The 25,620-nt window shown below is 44.2% G+C and overlaps 1 long non-coding RNA gene across 3 annotated transcripts; it reads left to right on the top strand.

Moving 5' to 3' along the window:
* The first annotated feature begins 16,850 nt into the window (after positions 1-16,850).
* On the top strand, positions 16,851-22,383 carry LOC123072912 (uncharacterized). Of its 3 annotated transcripts, none has more exons than XR_006435480.1 (6): positions 16,851-17,144; positions 17,470-18,797; positions 18,960-19,366; positions 19,528-19,991; positions 20,092-21,049; positions 22,044-22,383. It is a non-coding gene; the product is annotated as an uncharacterized lncRNA (long non-coding RNA). The 3 variants fall into 3 exon arrangements; XR_006435479.1 differs by having other exon boundaries at positions 19,537-19,991; XR_006435481.1 differs by lacking the exon at positions 18,960-19,366 and having other exon boundaries at positions 19,537-19,991.
* Positions 22,384-25,620: the final 3,237 nt, after the last annotated feature.

Raw genomic sequence — 25,620 nt, forward strand, 5'->3', positions numbered from 1 at the left:
CATCGGAAGGGTTTCGAGTGATTCGGGTATTTTCGGGGGTACCGGGGAGTCACGGGAATACGAGGAAGAAGCAATGGGCCTCATGGGCCAAGTGGTGGAAGAGAGGAGGCAGGGCGCGCGGCCCCCCTAGCCCAAACCAAATTGGACTAGGGAAGCGGCCCCCCTTTCCTCCTTTTCCTCCCTCTCCTTCCTTCTCTTCTCCTTCCCTTCCTTCCCCTCTCCTACTTGGACTAGGAAAGAGGAGGGATCCTACTTGGAGTAGGATTGCCCCCCTTGGGCGCGCCTCCTCCCCTTGGCCGGCCCTCTCCTCCTCCCCCCTTTATATACGGAGGAGTGGGGCACCCCTAGACACAACAACAATTGATCTCTTGATCTCTTAGCCGTGTGCGGTGCCCCCCTCCACTATAGTCCTCCTCGATAATATTGTAGCGATGCTTAGACGAAGCCCTGCGACGGTAGAACATCAAGATCGTCACCACGCCGTCGTGCTGACGGAACTCTCCCTCGACACTCGGCTGGATCGGAGTTCGAGGGACGTCATCGAGCTGAACGTGTGCTAGAACTCGGAGGTGTCGTAGTTCCGGTGCTTTATCGGTCGGGCCGTGAAGACGTACGACTACATCAACCGCGTTGTTCTAATGCTTCCGCTTTCGGTCTATGAGGGTACGTGGACAACACTCTCCCCTCTCATTGCTATGCATCACCATGATCTTGCGTGTGCTTAGGAAAATTTTGAAATTACTACCACTAGTAGAAAAAGGACCTAATATGAGACACATTAGTGCTGGTTTGATTTTGAGCCGGCACTAATGTGTCCATTAGTGCCGGTTCCAACGGCTAGCCGGCCGTTCTCATTAGTACCGGTTCGTGGCGAACCTTTAGTACCGGTTCGTGCCACAAACCGGTACTAAAGAGGGTGGTGGCAGGGTGTTGTCAGTCTGGGGCCCCTCCAGCACCTTTAGTACTAGCTAGCTACCATCTTTTTAATTCGTGTTTCAATATCATTAATTAATTATCATGCTTGATTAATCATTATCTGATTCAATTTCATTCTCGTAAAGGCCCTGAAGCAGGCGTCGGGGAATAATTTGTGTGCATTCTACGTTTGCGAGAACACTCGCATGATGACATGCGAAAGGAGCAGATCTGATAGACAGGACTGGGTAAGTTTGTCAAAACACTATTCACACCATTATCGATATCTAGTCACACAACTAACACACATGCATATTGATCTCCTTCTTAACAGTTCAGAGAGGTGTGGGATAAGCTCCTACCATCGGAGCGCATACTAGCACTTCAAGAGGAAATAGCCGGATTTTTGCTCGACCAGGTCATAGATCCCAAAGGAGAATACTATTACCCGCTACCGCCCCCATAAACCACTTGTCATCGTGCTCCGGAGGCACCAAAGGCAACATATGTAGGAGAAATTGTATATGTATATACATGTGTATGTGTGAATAATTAATGGTGTTGGTTTGTGAGACATTCGATGATATATATATATATATATATATATATATATATATATATATATATATATATATATATATATATATATATATATATATATATATATATACGGTTCTACGTACCAGAAAATCTATTTATATATATGCATAACGTGTATAATTTGTAGTATCGTGAAATACGAGCAAACAAAAAAAATTGAATGGAAAATAAATCAAGCCCCCCCCCAAATATTTAGTACCAGTTGGTGTTACCAACCGGTACTAATGCCCTACGCGCACCCCGGGCCTGGCTCGTGCCACGTGGTGGCACTTTAGCGCCGGTTCGTGACGAACCGGTACTAAAGGGGGGGGGGTTTAGTCCCCACTCTTTAGTCCCGGTTCCAGACACAAACCGGGACTAAAGGGCAACAACCCCTTTAGGCCCTTTAGTTCTTGTTTGTGTATGGAACCGGGACTAAAGGCCCCAAACGAACTGGGACTAATGCCTGTCGAGGCCCGGCCGGCTCCCTGGCCGCTCGAACCGGGACTGATGCTCACATTCAGGGGCGGAGCCAGGATTTAGGCATGAGGGGGGCGAAGGAGATAAGGATAGTACATGCAAATTTTTTCTTCAATGCACACCTAAATGTGTGTTGTTTTATATTAGAAGAAAATTTTGAGAATAAAATGTCATAATGTATCACACTGACTTATCAAAACATAGTAATACATTTTTGGCAACTCACAAAAAGGCTTCCTTTCTACAGGATTGAATTTAGGTCTACAACTAGCAAGATCATCGAACAATAAGATAATCTCAACTTTGGAGCTATTCATTTTTCAGTGGAACACAAATATCATAAATTGACGAATGCAGTCAGCCCTGCTTCCATCGAAATAGAAGGACATGATGCAGACAACGTTCAATAAAAATGAAAATGCCAAAAGGCAGCCTGAGGAGGAAACAACAGTTAAGATGTACTACGAGCAAAATCTCCCGTATGACTGGAAAACACATCTACTAGTAATTTGTACTACTTAATCAATAGTCTGAGATGCAATCGCAAGAGAGCCAGTTAATTAACTATGCCATACCTTCATACTTCAGCGTTTGCGACAGGATCATCGCCGCGGATTAGACTTCAGCGTTTGCAGACTAGATCATTGCCGCGGATTAGACTTCAGCGTTTGGGGACTAGATCATTGCCGCTGCAGGATCTGCAAAGGCAGAGACGGGGGCTTGCTGGCTAGCACGGCGCCGCGGTGGTGTCGTCTGTCGATCGGCTAGGGCGGCCAGTGGCGGCTAGCAGAAAATCGTGACCGATCTATTCTGAACGACTTGGAAGACAGGAAAGCTGGGTCAAAATTCTCCACGGTGGCCACCCAGAGTTTTTTTAACATCACGGCATGTAGGAGTGTTCCTCCATATGCCATCTCATATTTTATTTGATCTGTTTTGTTTGTGAGGGTTCACTTCGAAAAGTTGTAAGTTTAATATATGTTACGGTTGGCATGAATTATGTATGGCCAGAGCATTGGTATTTTAGTACAAAATATAGAGTATCACACATTGAAAAGTTGTTTTGAACCTTGCATGATACGTTTGACTACAAAAAATGCATAAAGAATCATGGAACGGTTCAATTTATACACTAGAAATTTCTAGAAATATTCATACCTAATCATACACTAAACACTTCTATTAATATATCTGATAGACCATATGCTTTGTACATATTAGGTTATGCAATTGTTAAAAATAAATTTAAGATAATGTTTATTACAAAAGAGAATTGTATAACAAAGAACACTATTATTATTATTTGGCAAGTTTACTATGTGGTTAACTATGATAACTAAAAATGTATTCTCATGGAGAGAAAAAATATGTACTCGTTAAGACTTTAGCATGTTGTAAGAAAAGACACATGCAAATAATAATATCTAAAGAGGTATAAAAATTGGTATAAATTATATTTGATGGGAAGTTCGGACAGATGATAAGGCACTTGAGTTCGCTTATACTTGTACACACCTGAAACTAGTATACGCCTCGAGACTATAACTTAAACAAAAATAATGTTTCATATGATTACATACTTTCTAACCTTCGACCACATGTCTGCACTGTGATGACTCCTTATGCTCAATAATCCATCAACGTAACCAGCGCATACATAGTGATGACCAAGCATAACTATCGCCACACAATAAATAATATAATAGATTTAATTAGGAGTAGTGTGTCTTCGGAATGCTGAAGTGAAAAAAGCTTGTAAACAATGAAGTCCCACTACAACTAATAAGTTATTTTGGGTGCCGAACACTAATTCAGTTTTAAAATTTTAAAGTTCTTCCATCATGCTTTAACTTATCATGCATCCAATGTCGAATACTTTCGCTAGCTATCTCCCGTTTTCAACCTCCTCGGCCATAAGTCAAATGTGAAGTGCTTCAACGGTCAATCATAATCGAACTAATGGAAACTAGGAGGCAAATAGAGAAGCCAGTCAACCCAACTACCGGTTGAAGACATAAGCCGAAAAGGGGGCGAAGGAAAAAGACAGTAAACCGGCAAACCAAGAAAAAACACTTTGGCCGAAAAATGACACATATTAATGTAAGGTCTTTAACAACCCTTAAGTCTACCCTGGGGACCAAAATCAAACTGCGCTAAAAATAGACTTGGGTAAATTATTGAGCACATCCAAAAAATTAAATAAAATCACAAAAGAAAATATAAGATACCTCCTAATCGACGTCTTTCGCGCTGGTTAGGTTTTCTAACGCCCACGCGCAAGCAAATATGGGTCGACCCATCAGGTGCGCAAGAAATCTCTCACCCAGGGCAGGACCAGTTATTCGTTGACTTTTGGGGGGAAACACAAAAGGTCTAAAAAAGGAAATAAGAAATCATGAACTAAAAATATTCACGGATTTGAAAAGTTCACTTTTGGGGGCCAGCAGCTCCATGCAAAGTTCATGGTGGGGATTGCTCATTTTGTATTCGATCTATCCCCTGCTAACGGTGTCCCAGATTAGGGAGTGCACACCACGTCGGCCCACCATTCATGGGACGAGCCGTGGACCCACCGACAACTGAAGAATGGGCCACGCAAGACGAGTACAACGGAGGGAGTATATTACATATCTCGGAGCATGCGAGTATTCTATATGTTGGCATGTTCTAATTAATCTACGGATTAATGGTCGACCAATTAATCCAGTTAATAGGCTGATTAATCACTACTCCCAAGCGGATCGAGTTATCGATTTCCTGTCGGGGATTGCACGTTCGTACGTCGCCCACACCGCTTCTCTCGATCCCTCTTCCCTATCTTGGTTTTGATTTTTTTTCCTCTTATATTTATTTTTTTCAATGATTTGATTTGCAAATCACCTTAACTACATCATCTTTTATTAACTAAGCAAATAAAATGCTTATCAAATAAAATACCATGGTAGATATATCATGGGTAGGATCTTATTTTAAAACACTTATTTACGCAAATCACCGTAATATGGGCATAAAGATAAATCATGGGTAAGATATTATTTGGCAAACGGTTATTTACGCAATCACATGAATATGGACAGGTAAGTCATGGGCTAATCATGCTACAATATTTATATCCCGTTGCAACACGCGAACCATTATTCCAGTGAACATATAGATTTGACTAGCGGGTAGTGCGCGGCGGCACACCGCGCCATAAGGACTGATAAGCTATTTAGTATTAAAAAAGTATTTGGTAAGTCGTCCAAGACTTGATTCGTGGCAAAGTAATTCATACAAGTAAAGATACAGCTAGTTTTGTTCTCTTTTGAAACTAAGGTATTGATTCTCCAGCTGGGTTTGTCTTTGTGATGTAGCCGTAGAAAAAGTCGATCCACCCAAGCATGCGCTTTGGCACGCCATGTCCATTGGTTCAGTATGTGTTTGTTTTGTTATAGTTTTTGCAAATTTGTGTACATTCTGCATGTGTGCCTACCTTTGTAGGCAGCAAGAGAGTTTTTACTCCTAGCGGTCTATTTTTTTTCTTACGTATACTCCCCGAACACACTTAACTACGCTTCTTATATAGTCACATTCTCAGCCTTTTTGAAGAGCAGGCCCAACTTATAGAGAAAGAGATAACATGTCGGACGTAAAAATGATACACAGCTGATGAATCGGTCTCTTGGCTTCTTTTCTATGAAGCATCCAAGATACAACATTCATATGTGTGACATTCTACTTATATGGAGATCCCTCATGTAATGTCTACACCATCAGGTAGGAAACAGCACACCCCAATTCAAAACCTGTCTCCATATATAATGAGCTCCATCTCTGTACATGTCCCAGCATCACTTGAATCCATCCCTGATTGGACATGAACATGTGTTACTTGAAGAATAAAAAACTGATTTGTGGAAATGTATTGAAATACTTTACATATGACCATGGGCCATAAGAACAACACAAAATTTGCACCACATTAGAAAATACTCGACTATAAGCCTCTAAGTATAGGCATCCTATAAAAAAGACATTCTTCTAATTCATAGGTCTTCAAATTTCAACAATAAGAAACCAATTGATGTATTATAAGTGCTAGCGAAAATTGCAGAGGCATTTGCCTGTTTAGCAAACTGATACTTGAAAGCGGGCCAGCTAGGTTAGATACCATCTGGCCGTCCATGAATCAACAAACTTGAAGAGCTAGGTGGCATACTATCTGATCGTCCATGAACCAAAAACTGTAAGCACACTATTACCGGAAAAAAAGTCTATGTAGGTGATAGCATCCAAGATCTCCAAATATTGTTAGCGTCTATAGGCTTCCAGATGGACACATATTTCTGTCTACAGGCTTCCAGATGAACACATATTTCAGTCTTGCCTATATTCCTATAACTCTGCGTGATTAACTGAATATGTACCAGCAGGCCAATAAAAATGGCACCTACAACACCATAGAAGGGGGTATCTCATACAGGTAGCACCAAGCCAGAGACTCGGTCAATAGTTTGTGTCAACATAAGCTCGCAGAATAAAATTCAGCCTGGTAAACTTCCTCTCTCCTGTAGGATTTTACATAAGTAATGGGTATGTTCTTATTTCATGCAATGGTGATTTGAACCATGCTAAAGAAGATCTATCCTATGCTACTGCTTCAAAACCTCTACAGCACACTGCTTGAATCTATATACAATAATGGTAATACCTGAACTTGATAACATTCAGGGTTAATTCTATGTGTGTCGTTCTTACACTTTCTGTGTAGTGGGTCACACAGTTAGTCTGATAATTTTATCAATCACATTTAAAAAGGTGACTCTTAGGTCTGTGATTGCAGCTGACATCAGGCACCTCATCCGCATTTCCCATGTGTAATTATAATGGAATGTATAAAGAAAATTTATTACTAAATGTATCTAGAGATCTGTGTTTAACTTATACACCTTCAGATTTCCCCCTTCATATTGAAAATGTTGCTGGAGAGGCTCGGTTTTCTACTTCTTGGACGGGCATAATACTCCAGACCTATAATAGAAGGGTAAACGTTTAACACCGGCGCGCCTGCCGAATCTTCGGCCGGTCTCGCGCGCGTCGTGTGATCAGAAGAAAAAATCAGCGCCTCTGTTCGCTCCTGTAGCATGGGGCCAACACATCGCCTTTTGCTCCATCCATCTTATCTCTTTCAGAGGCGCACACACCGCTTTTTGCTCCATCCATCTTATCTCTTTCACAGGAGGGGCTCTCAGCCACTCCTTTTCCCCAGCACACGGCACCACTTTTTCTCTCGCATCCTCTCTCCAATCTCCTTATTCAGCTCACCACCGGAGTGCTGCGAGACCACCACCGGTGCCGGCAACGGCGACCACCGATATACGAGCAGAAGCTGGCCTAGCGGAGTTGCAACCGCGGCGATGGGAAGCTACAACCCTTGGTTGGCGGAGCTGCAACCGACGGTGGGTTGAGTTGCATCCGACGGGGCAAGCTACAACCGACTGCTATTGGAGCTGCAGCCATCAATGGCGGAGCTGCAACCGTTGTCTGGCCAAGCTGCACCCCGCGGGTTCGCCGGTGCTGGAACCGTTAGCCGCCGGTTACTTCCGAGGTGTTTTTTGCTCGAACCGGCATATTATTTTGCTGGAACTAGCTTGTTTTTTTGCTACAATCGACCTTGGAGCTCTTCCTTGCTGAATTTGTTTTTGCTGGAACCGGCTCATATTTTTGCTCGAAGCTGGTATTTTTTTTGCTACAACCACTGGAGCTTTTTTCCTATCAAATTTATTTTGCTGGAACTGGAGTTTTTTTTCGCTGGAACCTAGTAATATTTTGCTTCAACCCACCACTCGAGGATTTTGTTTGTTTTTCATAATTTTCTTGTTGGACACCAAGATGCAAGCCAGCGGCGGTGACGTGGGGGCCTGCTGCAACCATGGCGAACCGCGAGCTGGAACCAGCCGGGGGGATTCGGGCTGCAATCCATCGTTGACCGTGCGCTGGGGGCCCCACCGGCGTCCATCATGCAATCCCGACGGCCACAGGTAGGGACCGCGCCGGAGCTCGTCGGCCACAGCCCCGACGGCGGCAAGTCAAGGGAAGGGCAGGGGGTGATGCTCTTCGTACGGGAGCATGGGGAACGGGGGAGAAGACGACTATAGGGGGCGTCAATTTTTTTTAAGGTGGGGGAGGGGGCGTCAGATCTGATGGCTGTTAGTAGATGAATCGGACGGGTGCGCTGCGACCGGCCCAAATTTGGGCCGGCGCGCCGGCGCCTATCACTAGCCTAATAGAAGTGTAAAAACAGATATATACAGTAAAATGGACATGCAAATCCCATATCTTGACTACTATTAAACTATCATCAGAAAATAATTAAACTTCCTAATCTACAAAATTACCAAAAGATTATAGAAGAGATACAACCCTAGTAAAATAGTACAGTTCAGTGTTCACTGGGTGATGTTCATCGTCGTGGTGTTGCACAGTAGCATGAGGCCATCTTTTTCTATAGATTGTATAGATGTATTAAGAATTCATGTTCCATTTACAGATTCAGAATAGTCCAAGGAAAATTTAGAATAGTCAGAGGAAAACTTTGCTCTCACACTGGCTGACATTGGTGAACAAAATTTAACTGAAATGTAAATAAGTTCAAACCTGCAATATTTTGAATGCAAGACAGATCTGTTTGTGACTATTGCACATGAATTAAAACTCAAAACTGCGAGACCTGATTAAAATATAAAATCCCACGAATTCATAAGAAAAGCTATCATGTAGGAAAACTCACCAAGTGATCACATGTAAAAGTTCAGGTGGGGTTTCCTTTTCCTCCTGAACCCATTTAAAACTGGTTTTGGTCCAAAAGTGCAGGCCGGTATATGGAAGTTGTACAGATAAGTTCAAAATGGAAGTTGTAACACTTTGTTTTCAGATTAATACACACTTGTACTCCTCAATCTTCAATTTAGCGGTTGGGTAAAATAAACGACTGATTTCATGAACCTAACTCTGAATGATGGGCGAAGCAGAACAGGTAAGTGAGACAGCAAGAGCAACCCAAATTAAGACGGGGAGATGCACTTACAGAACAGGCATCAGTGCCAGCGCGCCAAACATCCAGCAAAGAAAGAACTAATGAACTGCATGAACCGACAAAACAAATCAAGATTAAGGCAAACAGTAAACAAGGGAGAGTAAAGAAAAATAGAACTGAGAGGGAACGGAGCCACAGCAGCCGGACTCTGCAGCATGTGCTTAAGGTGAGATGCACCGGCACATGACGACCTTGCCGGAGCTCTTCTCATGCCGCCGCTTGACATGGATAGTCTGGCCATCGAAGAACGAATCCACCATCCTGGCCGTGAACCTGAAACTGACTAAACCAAGATATCAAAAATCAGATTTAATCCAATGCATAGCAGCAAAATCAACTTGTAAATTGAGAATCAAATCGTGTTGCTATTGATCAATCATCAATCATTGTGAGCTGAGTCGACTGGACACCGTGAGTCATGTAATGATGGATCATGAATTGGCAAAAATAAACATACCATTTGGGACGCAAGAATCCTTCTGTGGCCTCTTCCTCTTCGCATGTTCGGCCGACGTCGCTTCTGGTGTAGTACTGGACTCAGACTTGGCTCGGTTTGGTCAATTGATAGAACACCTCGCAGGCGAGCTGAACACCAGCGTCGCAGGAGGCGGCAAGCGAGGGGCCGGAGCTGGAGCGGGGCCAAGAGAGGCTGATGGAGGAGGCCGGAGCTGGAGCGGGGCCAAGAGAGGCTGATGGAGGAGGCCGGCGTGTCAACCGGCAACCCTGTTCACGTACCTGCAGTAGATCAGGCGTCCCCTGCCCAGCTCCTCCGACACCGGTCGCGTCCTCTTCCTCTGCCCGAGCTGCTTTTCCAAGACTCCAACGGCATCGCCGCCCCATCCTTGAACGCCAATACCGCCACCAATGACCCAAGCAGCGATCGAGAGGCCCCTGGCCGTATGGTGTGTCCCCGTTCATGATTTCCGTCGCCTCGGGGAAACCGGAGCGGCGTCCGGCAAGAGAGCAGCGGAGCTCTCTCTGGCGGCGGTAAGAGATGAGGTGGAGGGCATGGGGAGGAGCTCCCTCCGGCGGCGCTAAGAGATGAGGTGGGGGCATGGGGAGGCCGGGCTGCCCATGCCCGGGTTTAGGAGGGAGGGGGCGTGGGGAACTGCTGCGGGCCGCTGGCTGGCTCGGTCTCGATAGACTGCTCCAAGGAGACGTGTATCTCATGTATACAGGGGATAAGTTGACGTGTCGAGCTGGTGACCCCTCTCTATCCTCACGATTACACGTGTGACGCTCAGATTGACCTGTTTTATATGAAAAGCTTCAAGAAAAAAACAGAAAAAGATGCAACGACGCGTGGGGCGGGGCCGACCCACCTAAAGCGGCAACCGCCATGTGAAACCGAACGTGAAAAATGCAGAGACAAATAGAAAAATATAAGAACTCTCTAGATTAAGATAGACAAGGCCACATAAATAGATAACCACCATGTCAGATCAAACATTTTAAACGTCCTATCAAGAGAAGAAACACCCATAAACTCTTCCAGACACGTGTCATTTTTTTAATAACGGTAAAAAAAAGTTCAAAAAACCAGAGAAAAGAAACCCTTACGGGCCTGGTATTCTTAGTATTTATACATTCTACATATCCCGGTTTTGGGAACCCTCTAGAAGGTTCTTACCATTTTTGGGAAGATTCTTGACCGGTTCAAGTCAGTTTTCTTCTCTTTCGTGCTGCTTTCTACGTCTTTTCTTTTGGGGTTTTCTTTTCCCTTTTTCATTTTTCAAAAAACTTCCTTTTCATACTAATGTTTGTATATTTCAGAAATTGCTTGCGTCGAACAAATGTTTGGAATTTTCAAAAGTGTTTCCCTTTTAAGAAAATCTGTTTCAAGAAAATGTTGGCAAATTCAAAAATATACCAGTGTTTCCAAAAATGTTCATATTTTCTTTAAATAGTGTCCCTGTTTTTACAGAAAAAAACATCACAAGTTTGAAAATAGTTAGTGTATTCAGAAATTGTTAAGAAACTTTTAAAAACTTTGTGGCAATACTAGTCGGTCCGCTAAAGTCCCAATACGTTTATAAAATGTTCATCAATTTCAAAAATGATCATGTCTTGAAAAAATGTTCATGAGTTCCAAAAATGTTTGTAAACTCAAAGAAAAAATCATGGATTCAAAAAAAAATCGTGAATTTCCAAAAATAAATAGTGAATTTTTAAAACTGTCACTCATTTCAGAAAACGTTCGCAGGCTTATAAAACATTCACCAATTTCGATAAAATATTTGCGGATTCCAAAAATAATTCACGAATTTGAAGATTTTTTTTCGGTTTGAGAAAATGTTCATGTCATTCCAAAAAATTGTTGGCAAGTTTGGAAACCGTCTTCGTGAATTTAAAATTTTGTCCTCAAATTCGAAAAATGCTCAAAACTATTAAAAAGTTGTTCATGAATTTGCAAGTTGTTCGTTATTTTCAAAAAAATCATGAATTCAAAAATTGTTTCCGATTTATAAAAATATTTGCCAATTTAAAAAATAAATAATTAAATGAAAGAACAGAAAACTAAAAAGAAAAGAAGCATTGGTGAGGGCAAGGTCGCTCGGTCTTGCTTGTTCTCTCCAGCAACGCCGAAGTGAGAACGTATCTTCTGATTCTCAAAAAAAAAAGTGTCCCTATCTTCTGTTGCTCCCCGCGAGCTTCAGAGGTTAACGCCATTCCAGATAAACAAGACTTTGATGAGAATAAAAGCAAGCAGGAGAAAAAAAAGAAGATCACTTTGCCAAGTTTTTTTTCTTTTGATGGGAATACACGAAAACATATCCCCAACAATACGTGATTGTCATGTGATACTCCAAGTCCCCTCTTCTTCCTCGTTCTCCTTGATCTGTTGCCCGACCGAACCTGACGACCGACATGCGCTGCCTTCCGCCCCATGCCGCGCTTCCTGGATGTTGAAAAGCTCGCCGGGCTCAAATCTTCACTCACTATGGCTGAATGGTGTAGAAGTATATACAGCGTACTCCAAAATCATGAATGCAGTGTTAGGATTCGTGCATACAGACGTTGCAGTGCTGAATAATTGCATACAGTACAATTGACAGTAAGTAGAGTGAGATAATCAAATACAGCGTTAAGATTCAGCCCTGGATAATTAACATACCCCTGTTATTTTAAGATTCAGCCCTGGACAATTGACGGCTATACAGTGTCAACTGACAGTAAGTAGAGTGAGATGATCAGACATTTGTGCTGAATTGCATACACTACGTTGGAGTACTTTATAGCAGTGCATAACTGGCACCAAGATTCAGCCCTGTAATCTTAACTAAATCTTACAGCCCTGTACTCGTGTAATTTTAACTGAATTTCTTTGGAGGCATAATTGCAGTGGCTTGTCCTGGATATAATATAACTCATTTTCTAGGTTTACCTTGGGTTGATAGCGGAAGAGATACTTAGATTTATGCCGTGAGATAAACTTATTTTCAGGTATAAACCATGGACAAATACCAGATACAGTGCATTTTTTCTTCAGAGTATGTCAAGTGCATTTTTCTTCAGAGTACTCCAGTGTTTGTCCAGTGCATTTTTCTTCTTCTTTCATTGAGTAACACAAATTAGACCTATCATTGTGTGATATGCAGGAGTACTTATATTCTGTGTCATTGCTGGAGACAGTCCCCAATTCTTATATTCTGTGAGATGCGGTCATATTTTACTCCACTTCTTATAGTATTTGGAGTACATTGCCTGATGTTATACTGCTTGCAAGGTTTAGAAATGGGGATTAAAAACAGTGATTTAATTCTCCAATTCAGTTTTCAATTTCAAGTTTAAAATTCAATTTCAACAGTGATTTTACCCCCAGTTCAACAGTGATTTTACCTCGATTTCAACAGTGATTTCAGCAGCAGAGTCGGGGACTAAAAAAATCTTAGCACTGGTTATTATATGATTTATTTATATTAACAGCATAATAATTACTTGTAACTTGCTTATCTTTAACTGATAAAAGTACATTTACACTTTGAGACAGAGGGAACCTGAAATGGACTCGGCTAAAATATCACTGTGGTTACTATCCACAACATTATTTCAGCTAAAATGGACACATCATCACGTCAATTCACTATTGTTTCCTTCCGCTTTTTTGATACTAACGCGCCTTGAAATTCCTTGATTCTCATACGAGGAATCCAATCAACCAACGGCTTATAGCTACATAGAAACTAGAGATACTTTTGCCCTTGGGAGCAACGGCAACACACAAGAAACTGCCAAAACAATCTTCATCAAACACTAATAATATGTTGATTAGATGATCCCAAAGTGAGTGACAAAATGTTGGTATGATACTTTAATCATCATCACACATTTGGACTATAAATGCAATGCAATACTTTAATCATCAACACAAGGTATCAACTAATCACGGTACTTGAGTCACACAACGTTTCCTCTCAAAATCACGATTTTCTTCTACACATGACATGATGATCCTCATTGTTCAGTCTGATCGTCATAATATCGGTGTAGCTGATTGATACGGCGTGTGACTCGGTGAACGCCATTTTATTGGTTGTGAATCAAAGATACATCAGAAACCAGCCAGGGCAAGAGAAAATTAGGGTGTTCATTGACGCAGAAGGCTTTCCCTAAAAAAAACTTGGTGAATGCCATCATCAATCACCAGAAGCAAAGACGTGTGCGTTGCCGCGCCATTTTTGTCCTTTGTCATTTATATAAAGTTATTTTTTTTCTTGCTATATCTACTGCATTATGTCTCTTCTACAAAATTCGATAGGTCAATGACATAAAAATACAATATAGTGTACAATAACGTTGTTTTCTAAGGAAGAATGCAGTTTGACTGTCCTATAGTATAATTCATTTTCTTTTCATCTAAAATTGTAGTGATATCAAAGTAAGTTATAGAACTTGAAGAGCATAGATAAACATGATAAAAATGAGAAACTCACGACACCCCATGTACAACAGGAGCATCATCAGCAATGGGCATCATAAACACTTGACCGAAGTTTTAAATAGCGCGCTAAGCATCTTAGCGGCGGGCCTCTTCCAAATGCTATAGCGTGCTATAGCGGAGCTATAGCGCGCTACTTAAAATGTTTGTTCATTTGTTTGGACCAAAGTCTCTTAGCGCAAGACTTTTTGTAAACGCTATAGCGTGCTATAACGGAGCTATAGCGGGCTATTTAAAACAGTGCACTTGACTACAGTGTATCATGCATATAGAAACCAGTAGTCTCTAGAGAAAATAAACACCTCAAAGTCTGACAAAGCGTAGGAGCACCTGTGCTATCAAAGCCAAATGTCACTTATATCTTTAGGGAGTTTTAAAGGCAAAAAAATGTAACAAAGAAAAACAACTACAACACGAATAGGTTTGCACGTCATTGGCAATGTTCATGGCCCTTGTCAGCTATGACGCCGGCATATACTCTTCCTCCTCCATCCCCTGCAATTCATTCTCCTCAAAGGCAGCCAAGCCTTCCTCCTCCTCTTGCAGTGTCAGCTCATTCTTGTCAGGATTCTCTAGACATGGTCATTATACACCTCCTCCTTAGTGCCTCGTCTGCTTTTGTCTTCAACAACTTTGGCACATCCTCATCATGTGTGTTTGGTTGCCTTACCGAGTGGCAACAAAGAAATAAACCCGATGTGGTCGCAGGAGCTAGGGACAACACAAGAGGGATGCAAGGACTTGGATTATTGGAGTCAGTGGTGCATGCTTAAAGCACCTCCAATGCATGCGATATATTTAATTCCCTCACCTACAAAGATTTCGCGTGTTAATTTCTCTCGGCTCCAATAGGTGTCTTAAAACCTATCTTATAGACGCTCTAGTATATTTTATCAAAGGTCCCATAACTAGCAATATACATGCAATGACAGCATTTTAAAAGACTATACTAACGAAAATATTCCAAGTGGCTCACTCACTGATATCAAACAAAATTTTACTATCTAATACTCCCTCTATCCCATATTAATTGTCACTGAAATGGATATATCTAGATGTATTTTAGTGTTACATACATTCGTTTGAGTAACAGATAATATGGGACCAAGTGGGTACTATATCTAATTTTTCTATTGTTGTAGGCAATTGAAAAAGAGCAAGAATGAGATTAGCTCATTCTTATACGTATAAATATGATGCAACTATATAGTAAAATTTGTATTAGCAAAGTAAATTTTCATCTATACACACAAACATCTAGTTTGAGATACTAACCAGTTTATATATATGCGTTGAATCTATTTTATGCACTACGGCTCAACCGAGTGTACATGTTTCAAAGAGAGAGAAAAGGCAAAGAGCACGCACACACCAGACATGGCCGAGAAATATTGGTACACCATGTCTCCGTCGATCCCCTTTCACGTGTCTCCCTAACAAATTTATCCACCTCCAGATTGATTCGCGTTCATTGAAATACTCGCAACAGATGGTTTTGCTCGCATCCCACCTGACCTTGCCCCTACCCATATCGAGGTGGCAGGGCGTGGCTGCATGGTCTGTTTGGTACTCATCAACTCCTCGCTCAAACGGATGTATCTAGCACTAAAATACGTCTAGATAGATCAAGGAGTTGAGGAGTTAATTATGTCTAGATAGATAGCCCTCGGTCAAATGGGTTGCATGTTAATGGGAAATGAAGAGAATTTGTGGAAAGAGAGAGAGAAGATGTCGAGGAAAGAGTATGTGGGAAGGTCACTTGGCGGTGGCCCAGCTGAACCATGTTTTTTTTCGGCAACATGTTTTCTTTTTTGGCTTGAGTTGCACCATGGTTTAGAGATGCTGAACCATCTGGGTTAGTAGGACCTTCGCTTACTTCCTCCGTTGGTACATATCTTGATGTTTGCTTAGTGTCTTTTTAGTAAACCATCATGGCAGTACAATGAGCACCAGAAATAATAATAAAAATACATTCAGATCCGTAGACCACCTAGCGACGACTACAAGCATTGAAGCGAGCCGAAGGCGCACTGCCGTAATCCCCCTCCCTCGCCGGAGCCGGGCAAAGCTTGTTGTAGCAGACAGTCGAGAAGCCGTCGTGCTAAGGCCTCATATGACCAACGCACCAGAACAGTAACCGCTGCCGATGAATAACGAGATTGGAAGGATACAACCAGAAGACACACGAACAAAAACAAACAAAGACCGAAACCGAGCAGATCCACCAAAGACAACCACTAACCGAATCCTGTGAGATCCGCTGGATACACACCTCCACATGCCCTACGACAATGCTAGACGCACGACCGGGATGGGGGCTGGGCAGGCGAAACCTTATTTCATTTTCAGGGAGCCATCGTCGTTTCGTCTTCTTGAGCAGGACAAAAACCCTAAAAAACTTAAAGACGCACCTAAAAAGGGAGCCCTCCCGCTGGCAAGTGCCTCGATCGACCGCGCACCCATAGTCCTAGGGCCACAGGAGATGTGGCAGATCGGTGGTGCCATCGACAGGAGGTAGAAAGCTAGCCGCCTTTCCTTGGGAGGAGAGATGAAGGGAACTGAGACGCCGTGGTTATGATTATTAATGGTATATGTTTGCTTAGTTAACAATAAGCTGCTACTGCTGCAAAAGAAAGAAAGAAAAACAATATTCCCCTACATACTTATTGCTTTGATGTTAAAACGTTTGTCTCATTCTCTTTCCCTCAAAAAAGTTTGCGAGTCTCATTAGCTTATTTTACTGTGTAAGAAAATGGAAGGAAATGTCCTTCTCATTCACTTAAACATGGCAATGACATATGTCTACCAATGGTCCAGACCATTACTCCATTACGCCATTACTGATGTCTGTCCTTGTATCTTCCCTCCCTATCTGCTCGCTCCAGAAAAGAGAGAGAGAGAGAGAGAGAGAGAGAGAGAGAGAGAGAGAGAGATGCCCCAGATCCAATCGGACTCCTCCTCGCCACTGCCTCCGGCCAGCTACTGGTGGCTTTGCCCGGAGAGAGCCCTTCCCATTCCCATCGCGAGCTCCATAGCAGCAAACCACCGACCAGGAAGAAGGCTGTTCGGTGCATCATATCATCTTCCTCCCTGTCTACCGAGGCAGAGGCGGCCAAGCCGGATTGATTCAGCTACAGCGAAGAAGAAGAATTCCTGGTACTCATGCAATTGCTGTTATGGTTTTGGTCTTATAATAAACTAACTCATGCGGTATCCGGTGATGGTACGATTGTTATTGTTGGAATATTAATTTTGTTTTCTTCGAGGAAAAACTACTACCATGTCTACCAAGATACTAGCAACAACAAAGTCTTTCTCTAGCAAGAAAGCCTGAGTAGCATTTAAACTAGAGATTAGCCTCCCCTGCCTTATGAACATGATTTCCTTCAAGTCATGCCCCCCTGGAAATTATGCTCATGCTCAACAACTGCTCACTTGGTAGTTAACGACCTTACCATAACTACAAATATGCTTCTTTCAGGGTGGATTCTGGGTGGCGGTAGAGAAGGGGTCATGGAGCAGCCTATAGGCAATCCGAGTGAGCTGTGGAAGAGCCCCAGGGGAACAGTGATTCGTATTGAGGTGCTTGCATTGGTGGCCATTGCCCTCTCCTTCTTCTTTGTGGCTTTTGGGTCCAGCTGCCGCTGGTCCAACCGTTGGATCATTCAAAAAGGTGTCTTGGCTGCAAATGCATTATCTTTGTCCCTTAGGACATATAGCATTGGCCTGATGCAGTCCTCACCGGTGAAGAGTGAGATGTACCCCATCTGGGCCGTATCCTTGCTCACCCTCTTCGGCAGCATTAACTCAGTCAATGGGTACAATCTTGACCACAACAACCAGTTGTTGAAGCTGCTATACCAGCTCTGCCTCTATTGTGGATATGTCCTGCTAATTGGTATCTCCACCATCTCCAGTGATGTAGGTAACATTGCAATCGGTGTTTTGTGTGCCATCACTTTCATTAAGGGTTTTCATAGATCACTGCTAGCAAGTGTGTTGCCGAGCCGATTGCGGAGTGTGAATAAATTGATTGCTGATTGCATGGAGTCAGAAAAGATTAAGGCTACAGACAGACTTTGCGGATGGTCACTTGGCACTGGCAATTTAACCGCCACGATAGATTGCCCTATTTACGTGGTCGACTGGCATTGAACATGTCTAATGGAGTCATCACCACCGATGATATATGGCATTGCGCCAGTTCACCGGGATCGATTGCAAATTCTTATAAGGATGTTTGCATCTCCTTCTCCCTATGTCATTTATTGCAACGACGTTTCTTCGGGTACACAAGTGATGATGAGTTCACCAAGGGCTTGGCCAGGGAGTTTTTCAAAAAAATTGTGCTTGCTGAAATGGATGATGATGACAGTGGGTTTGTCGATGGTGAGAGGGCTTTTAAGGTCATTGAGGTAGAGTTGGCGCTTTTCCCTATGATCTATTCTTCACCAACAATGCTTTCCTTCAATATCATGAATCGAAAGTGGCAACAATTTGGACCTTTGCTTCAATAGCCGGTATATTTTTTGTGGGAATAGTGACTGTCATACCCGGGACATGGACAACACATATTTCTGGTGGTACAGTTGTTGTGACTACCACACCCTATGACCTTGTTATCACGCTTGTAATACTGGCGTCTATTGCTTTGCTCCAAGTGATGCAGTTGGTACGGTGCTGGACATCCAACTGGGCTAGACTTGCCCTGGTGTTCCAGTCTATCAGAAATAAGGGAGAGGAGTGGGGCTGTCTAATGAGGCTAAAAGCATTTCAGGATTAATTGGTTCGACGGTTATGCCTGGCAAGGTAAGCTTGGGCAATATTCATTTGTCGAATCAATTAGCACAAAAGAGTGTGTGATATCGTGGCATGTAGTTTTTCCACTCGGAATTCGCGTCTTTTTTGCAAGGATGCTTGGGTTGCAGTACATTGCACATGTTTACAGGGAAATGTTTGATGGTCCTGCAGGATTTAATCATGTCGTGTTGACCAAAGGTGTGAAGGAAGCCATTATTCTCTCTTATGAATACGAGCATCATGGGCGGATTTAGGCCCCAGGCAGCCCAGGCCATTGCCTGGGGCGTGGGGAATTTCCTCAGCCTATATTTTAAAAAATATACAGTTCGGCCTGGGGCGCAGCCCAGTTCAAAGCCCAAGCAGCCCAGGCCAACTGGCCCAGCCGCCCTGGTCGGCTCCCCACTTCCCCCCGTCCGGCAGCGCCCCACGTCTCCGCCCTTCCCGCCTTCTTCGTGCGGCAGCGCCCCCGGCTCCCCCCTTCCAGCCTTCCATCTAGGTTGCGCCGCTACCGGGCTGCTATCCTGCCTGCTGTCCGACCAGGTGGTCCTAAAAAATCAGCCGTGCTGCCCTGCACAAAGGTACTGGTTTGATATTGATGGCTTGATGCCCATGTGATGCCACTATTTTTGTTTCCAGATGCCACATTGCCACTGTTTGATGATGATTTTAGTTGCTAGATGCCATAGTTTGTTAGATGTGGAAACCAATTTAGACATCGAGTAACTTTTGTTTCTATAAGATTTTACAGGAAGACAAGATCAGCATGATAGTGCTTATAATAAATCTAGGCAACATTATGAGGATTTAAAAAATCAAAGACAAAGTCTGTGACATGTGTTTGATAGGGGTTCTCAGAAGCAAGAAGACGAATACAAAGCTGGTCTCTTGATTATATTGGGTATTTTCAGATTGTTGGTACTACAAGCTATTGTTTTTCATGGTCATGATAAGTCTACTAGCTCAATGAACAAGGGTAACTTTAAAGAGTTGATGGATTTGTTCACAAAGAAAGACCCGAAGATGGAAAAAATATTTGGCGATGCAAGAGATAACCATAAACTGACTTCACATAAGATACAATTGGATTTATGCAAGGCTTGTGCACAAGAGACCATCAAAGTCATCGAGGAGATTGTAATTTGCACTACTTGTTGATGAGTCGAGAGATGCTTCTATGAAGGAGAAAATGGCTATGTGTTTGAGGTCAGTACCTTTGCTCGTATTGTATGTAGGTATCTTGCTCATTTGTCTTATGTACCACCATAGTTTTATATATTAATCATGCTCATTTGTCTTATTTAAGTATCTTAGCAAACGGGGGGAGGTGATTGAGAGATTCATGACAGTTGAGCATGTTCCCGACAGGAGAGCAACTTCACTGAAGGTAGCTTTGGATGGTATGTTTGGTATCAATCTTTGTATCATCTATATATATGGTATATATATTGTCCTTTGATTTGTCTTGCTTTATTAGTTGACACATCATGAAACAAATGTTGTCATTGAATATTATGTTTGGTTTCTTATTAGTTATGCAACATATATTGACTTTTGTATGCCTTGAAACTGGAGTTTTTTGGGGTGTACTTTTTAGCCCTTGGTTTCTCGCCTGGGGCGTCAGCCAATCCTGGGTCCGCCATTGACAAGCATAGTGAAGGTAAACTAGCTGATTGGACTGTTGGTCGTACGAGCAGAGATTTTACGGCGGATGGAGTAACTGGACCGAGAACCATTTTGGCTTGGCACACTGCGACTTGTTACCTGGAAATGGGGCAATCGAGGAATGAAAATTGGCTTGATGAGCACTCTGTAGAAGAAGGGAGTGAGCACTCTGTAGAAGAAGAGAGAGAGAGAGAAACTGGCGGTATATTATGATGTTGCCACAACACTGTCCAAATACTATGCATACTTGATTGTCTCTGCGCCAGAGCTGCTTCCTCCAAAGCCCTCGGACACGAAATATGCTTATAATGCAGTTCGACGGGATGCAAGGCGATTGCTGCGTGGGGCCAAAGACAAATATGAGAAAATGAAAAGTCTGGACGACTGGCCTGGAACTGGGGAGAAGCCTTGAACATGAACCTGGAATTGGGGCGTTTGGTCTCTGGAAGGGGCTGGCGGAATTCTGGGCCAACAGGTTGAGGATCTCGGCGCCGTCCGACAATGTGAAGGAGCACATTGACCGTCTCTCGCGGGGCGGCGAGTTCATCACCCATATCTGGGCTATGCTGTATGCCACCGGCATAGTCAAACAAACGCAGGTAACGCCTTCCTTCCTTCCGAAATGGCTGACTTTTTTTTAATGCAATACAGACAAAAACGCTCATACATATGTACATACACCCTATCTTGTAAGCACCTCTAAAAGACTGAGCTGGCTTATTAGTACTTCCTCCGTCTGTGAATAAGTGTACATCTAACTTTGATCTAAGTCAAAGTTTTAAAATTTTGAGCAATTTTATCAAAAATAGTTGTAACATATATGACATCACATTGCTATATTATATTTCAAACCGGATCTAGCGGTACTAATTTAGTGCCATAAATGTTTTTACTTTTCTCTAGAAAGTTGGTTAAAGTTTTAAAACTTTGACTTAAGACAAAAGTTAGATGTACACATTCACGGACGGAGGGAGTACGTACTATCGGGGAGCATTATGCTTCTCGTATGCTACTACTCAACCATTCGTTGGTTCGTTCAATTCAAACTTGTAACTGAGTACGGCTGCAAATGCTACTCCCTCCATCTAGGTGCATAAATCATCCTAGGTTGTGCACCACAACCAAGGCGGAGGAAAAAACAATAAATCTTAATGTTTATTTGCTAATTAATAACATTGCATGCAATGAACTAATCTGCATGTCATGTTTGATAGTCTCAAGTCATTGAAAGCATGAACACCCTACATCTTTTATTGGTTGCTAGGTTTAGAAATAAAAAACGAGGTGGGAGTTAATGTATGCACTGCGCCTAAGTGTTTTGAAGTTATTTGGTTTTCGTAAGGTGACTTATACATCTCAACGGAGCGAGTACCAGTATAAAAATTAGCCTAGAGTCTCTATTATGATCAGGTGAGTAGGAGCACATAAGTAAATGACTAAATTAAGGACTAAAGTAGAGTAATTTCCAATCTCTCCACTACAGGTTCCGGCAGAGAGGGGAAACAATGATGAATTACATGCCTTTCCTTGTTTCTCTTTAAAGTACGTACTAGACTAGTGTGTTAATTACGTAATTATTCGGGGTCCTTGCAGATGGAACTCCCAGATTACGGTCCTTTGAGACACCTAGACTTTCTGAATTTATGCTCACTGGGGCGTGACGATGCCGCGCAGTCTACAAGCTGCGCACTGGACAATATGGGATGCGATTACTCCACTCCAGGTCCACCATTCGGCATGAGTGGTGATCTATATCGAAACAATGAACAAAAATGAAGATGCCGCTGCCGCTGATCTTGGTGACGTACGTACTATGCTATGTGTTGTCTTGCTTCATTGAATTGTACTACTGGTATTTTTTGTACTTTCCCGAGATGAAATGTAATGCAAACCTGAGAGGTGGGATTATTATAATTTATAACCGGAGTGAATATCTGAGTTACTAAGACTAGCCGCAATGGAGAGTAACATACACTAGTAACATACACATATCCCTAGACTATGTTACTATCTTCATAGTGGGTAATAACATAAGTGTGGTAACATACACAGCTTCATTTATTAGGTTATAGACTCATATTGGTAGCCGCATATGTTTCAAAATCCTTTTCAACAAACCGGATGAAATTTATGCAAACACGGACGGACTTCATATAACACATGACGAATTTCATATAAACCAGACGAAAACATTTACACCTCGGACATATTTTCAAAGGTAAAACTATGTGCACGTATGGTCGTGCGGAGCTCCACTCCTACAACATGAATACATTACAGTAGTCTACAGGCGGCCACGGCGGATCCCTTTGTCTTCCCCATGTCCGGCAGACCGCTCACCGGACTGTCGGGAGCCCCGAAGGTATATTCTTCCCCTGTATCTTTCCCATGTCCGGCAGACCGCTCACTAGACAGCCGGGAGCCCCGGAGGTATATTCTCCCCCCGTATGGTCCCCATGTCCGGCAGAGCTCTCACCAAACAGTCGGGAGCCTCGGAGGTATATTCTTCCTCTGTATCTTCCCCATGTCTGAAAGACCGCTCACCGGACTGTCGGGAGCCTCGGAGGTATATTCTTCCCCCATATCTTCCCCATGTCCGGCAGACCGCTCCCCGGACAGCCGGGAGCCCCCGAGGTATATTCGTCCCCCGTATCTTCCCCATGTCCGGCAGACCGCTCCCCGGACAGCCGGGAGCCCCCGAGGTATATTCATCCCCCGTATCTTCCCCATGTCCGGCAGACCGCTCCCACACAGCCGGGAGCCCCCGAGGTATATTTGTCCCCCGTATCTTTCCCATGTCCGGCAGACCGCTCCCAAACAGTTGGGAGCCCCCGAGGTATATTCTTCCCCCATATCTTCCCCATGTCCGGCAGACCGCTCACCGGATTGCCGGGAGCCCCAGAGGTATATTCTTCCCCCTGCATCTTCCCCATGTCCACACGACCGCTCACCGGACTGCCAGGAACCCCGAAGGTATATTCTTCCCCTGCATCTTCCCCATGTCCACGAGACCGCTCACCGGACTGCCGGGAACCCCGGAGGTATATTCTTCCCCTGCATCTTCCCCATGTCCGCCAGACCGCTCACCGGACTGCCGGGAACCCCGGAGGTATATTCTTCTCCCGCATCTTCCCCATGTCCGACAGACCGCTCCCGGACTGTCGGGAGCCTCAGAGGTATATTCTTCCCCCGTATCTTCCCCATGTCCACTAGGTGCGGATTGCCGGGAGCCCCGGAGGTATATTCTTCCCCCGTATCTTTCCCATGTCCGCCAGACCACACACCGGACTATCGGGAGCCCCAGAGGTATATTCTTCCCCCGTATCTACTCCATGTCCGCTAGACCGCTCACCGGACTGCCAGGAACCCCGGAGGTATATTCTTTCCCCTGCATCTTCCCCATGTCCGCCAGACCGCTCACCGGACTGCCGGGAACCTCGGAGGTATATTCTTCCCCTGCATCTTCCCCATGTCCGCCAGACCGCTCACCGGACTGCCGGGAACCCTGGAGGTATATTCTTCTCCCGCATCTTCCCCATGTCCGACAGACCGCTCCCCGGACTGTCGGGAGCCTCAGAGGTATATTCTTCCCCCGTATCTTCCCCATGTCCACCAGGTGCGGATTGCCGAGAGCCCCGGAGGTATATTCTTCCCCCGTATCTTTCCCATGTCCGCCAGACCACACACCGGACTATCGGGAGCCCCAGAGGTATATTCTTCCCCCGTATCTACTCCATGTCCGCTAGACCGCTCACCGGACTGCCAGGAACCCCGGAGGTATATTCTTTCCCCTGCATCTTCCCCATGTCCGCCAGACCGCTCACCGGACTGCTGGGAACCCTGGAGGTATATTCTTCCCCTGCATCTTCCCCATGTCCGCCAGACCGCTCACCGGACTGCCGGGAACCCCGGAGGTATATTCTTCTCCCGCATCTTCCCCATGTCCGACAGACCGCTCCCCGGACTGTCGGGAGCCTCAGAGGTATATTCTTCCCCCGTATCTTCCCCATGTCCACCAGGTGCGGATTGCCGAGAGCCCCGGAGGTATATTCTTCCCCCGTATCTTTCCCATGTCCGCCAGACCACACACCGGACTATCGTGGAGCCCCAGAGGTATATTCTTCCCCGTATCTACTCCATGTCCGCTAGACCGCTCACCGGACTGCTAGGAACCCCGGAGGTATATTCTTCCTCCTGCATCTTCCCCATGTCCGCCAGACCGCTCACCGGACTGCCGGGAACCCCAGAGGTATATTCTTCTCCCGCATCTTCCCCATGTCCGACAAACCGCTCCCCGAACTGTCGGGAATCTCAGAGTTATATTCTTCCCCCGTATCTTCCCCATGTCCACCAGGTGCGGATTGTCGGGAGCCCCGGAGGTATATTCTTCCCCCGTATCTTCCCCATGTCCGCCAGACCACGAACCGGACTATCTGGAGCCCTAGAGGTATATTCTTCCCCCGTATCTACTCCATGTCCGCTAGACCGCTCACCGGACTGCCGGGAGCCCCGGAGGTATATTCTTCCCCCTGTATCTTCCCCATGTCCGGCAGACCACTCACCGGACTGCCGAGAGCCCCAGAGGTATATTCTTCCCCCGTATCTTTCCCATGTTCGCCAGACCGCTCACCGAACTGCTGGGAGCCCCGGAGGCATATTCTTCCCATGTATCTTCCCCATGTCCAGCAAACATGGGAAAGAAATACGAGGCTATAAGCAATCATACATATAAGAGATCAAAGCAGACTCAAATAACTTTCATGAATAAAAACATAGATCTGACCATAAACTCAAAATTCATCGGATCTCAACAAACACATCGCAAAAAGAGTTACATCATATGGTTCTCCAAGAGACCATTATATTGAGAATCAAACGAGAGAGGAAGCATCTATTTACTAACTACGGACCCATAAGTCTACAATGAACTACTCACACATATTCGGAGAGGTATCAATGGACATGATGAATCCCTCTGTGATGGTGTCTATATTGGATCTGGTGGTTCTGGATTTGCGGCGGCTAAAATTGATTTTCGTCGACTCTCCTAGAGTTTTTGGAATATTGGGGTATTTATAGAGCAAAGAGGCGGTGCCGGAGGCCACCAAGGTGGCGCTCGCTGGGGATCACGATGTTGCCGCCGGCCATCGCTGGCGCTCAGTCAATGTCG

This window comes from Triticum aestivum, chromosome 3B, assembly GCF_018294505.1.
Source record: "Triticum aestivum cultivar Chinese Spring chromosome 3B, IWGSC CS RefSeq v2.1, whole genome shotgun sequence".
Classification (NCBI taxonomy): domain Eukaryota; kingdom Viridiplantae; phylum Streptophyta; class Magnoliopsida; order Poales; family Poaceae; genus Triticum; species Triticum aestivum.